A 2,797-nucleotide genomic window follows, 5' to 3' on the forward strand; every position below is an offset into this window, starting at 1 on the left:
GCTGAAGCAAAGAAGTGGGTGCAAGAAGACTTGATGGTGCTCTCCATGCTGCTAGGATCTCTTGAAGTCCCTCTTCTTGAAGCTTACAGCTACTGTGAGACTCCCAAACACTTGTGGGAGACCCTCTTAAAGACGTTTGGAAACGTCTCCAACATCAGCCGTGTGTTTGAGCTGAAGAGAGCCATTAACTCCATGAAGCAAGATGGAGGAGAGCTCACCAAACACATGGGAAAGTTTGGATCATTATGGTCTGAACTTGAAAGTCTAAGACCTAACACCACTGATCAAGCAGCTCTTATGGAAAGAAGAGAACAAGATCAAGTGTTTGGGTTGTTGATGACATTGGATCCTTGCTACAAGGATGTCATCAAACACATCTTGAGATCGCCTAACCTACCATCCATGGAGGAAGTATGCGCTCAACTTCAGAAGGAGGAGGGATCTCTTGGCCGGTTTGGAGGCAAGAGTGAGCTCACTATGGCTCATCAAGCTGAAGGAATGCAAGCAAACAAGGCTGCATACAGAGGCTCAGGAAGGAAGTATGAAAAGTATGAGGTAAGCTGTTAGCATTGCAAGAGCACCGGTCACAAGAAGTAAGCTGTGAGCATTGCAAGAGGACCGGTCACAAGAAGAGTGAGTGTTGGATCTTACATCCCCACCTCAGGCCATGCAGGTTCAACAGGGATAGGGAAGCAAATGCTCATCTTTCTGCAGAAGCAAATGGTGCTGGTTCATCCGGAGCTAGCTCATGCGCTAAGGTGGGTGAAAGTGAAGGTAGAGCCTTGGCATCTCATCAAATAATTGGAAAGGGTATGAATCAGGAGGTATTCAAGAGAGCTGACCTTGAAGCTTTCTTCAAAGCTCTTAAGGAGTCTGGTAACACTCTCGGAAACACCCTTGGATACTCATATGCTGCTCATACATTGCCTAGTACTACTGATAAGTTACTAGAAATTTTTATAAGCTCTTACACTGCTGCTAGTAATCCTAGTAATACTGATAAGTTGCTAGACATGTTTAAAAGCGCTTACACTGCTACTAGTGAGCCGAGTATAACTAGTAAGATGTTAGGATTACTAGGAAACCTGATAAAACAAAATGAACCATCAAGGACTGAGATTACTAGAAACATACATAAACCTTTGATCATTGATTCTGGTGCATCTCATCATATGATTAGTGATAATAACCTGATTAAAGACATAGAACCGGCTCATGGACATGTTATGATTGCTAATGGAGATAGAATTCCTATTAGAGGAATTGGTAAACTGAAACTGTTTAATAAGGACTCTAAATCATTTTTCATGCCTGAGTTTACTTCTAATCTTTTATCTAACAAAAGATGCACCACTGATCTTCAATGCAATGTTATTTTTTAGTCCTGATGATGTTAAGTTTCAGGATATTAAGAGCAGTAAGTTGATTGGGCAAAGAGCAACCAAAGGAGACCTTTATATGCTTGAAGATCTTAGTCCCATATCTAGTTCTTGTTTCTCATTTAGTTATATTTCTTCCTTAAGTAAAGATGCATTGTGGCATGCTAGACTTGGACATCCACATGTTAGGGCTTTAAGCATTATGTTACCAGGTGTCATGTTTAAAAATAATGATTGTGAGGCATGTATTTTGGGCAAACATTGTAGGACTGTGTTTCAAAGATCATCCATTATTTATGAGAATTGCTTTGATTTGATTCACTCTAATGTTTGGACTGCACCTTGTTTATCTAGGGATGCTTATAAGTATTATGTCACATTCATTGATGAAAAATCCAAATACACCTGGTTAACACTTATTAAAACAAAAGATAGGGTTCTTGATGCATTTAAAAGTTTTCAAAGCTATCTTACTAACCATTATCATGCCAAGATTAAGATTTTCAGGTCATATAATGGTGGGGAATACATAGGCCACACATTCAAAGATAACCTAGCTCAACATGGGATTCTACATCAGACTAGCTGTCCTTACACTCCACAACAGAATGGAGTTGCTGAAAAGAAGAACATACACCTCATGGAAGTGGCCCGTTCAATGATGTTCCACAAGAGTGTCCCTAAGAGATTTTGGAGTGATCCTGTGATGAATGCTTGCTATTTGATCAACAGGATACCAACCACAATCCTAGAGCATCAGTCTCCATTTGAGGTACTCAACAAGAGTCGACCAGTTCTGGATCACTTGAGGACATTTGGGTGTGTGTGCTATGTACTGGTGCCAGGAGAGATGAGAAACAAACTTGAAGCAAAGAGCACCAAGGCTATACTTATTGGATATTCCGCATCTCAAAAGGGATACAAGTGATTTGATCCCACTGCTAGAAGAGTCTTGGTGTGTAGGGATGTGAAGTTCATGGAAGATAAAGGGTATTATGAAGAGAATAATTGGGAGGAGATTGAAGAGCTTTCTCAACCATCAGATAGAGCTGCTAGTTTGAGAAACATATTAGACGAACTCGGTATTGGCGGATCCCAGGATCAAAGCAGGCGTGAAGAGCCTACTAAAGTGGCCGCTGAAGAACCATCCCACTTTGAACATGACGGGGGAAGTGAATCTGAAGCTGAAGAGTTAAAAGATCAAGGCTCAGAAGAAGCTGGAGGTCTCGAAGATCAAGGCTCAGATTCTCCTGTCCAAAGTGGAGATGAATCAGTAAGAGAAGTTCAGAATGAAGGTCAGGAAGCTGGAGAATAAATCCAGATACAAGAAGAAGCTGTTGAGGAACAAGTAGAAATTCCTTTGAGAAGAAGCACACGGGTAAGGAGGGATGCTTCCGAGTGGGCAAACACGAGAAACT

The sequence above is a fragment of the Brassica oleracea genome, chromosome C1 (assembly GCF_000695525.1).
Source record: "Brassica oleracea var. oleracea cultivar TO1000 chromosome C1, BOL, whole genome shotgun sequence".
NCBI classification, from domain to species: Eukaryota; Viridiplantae; Streptophyta; class Magnoliopsida; order Brassicales; family Brassicaceae; genus Brassica; species Brassica oleracea.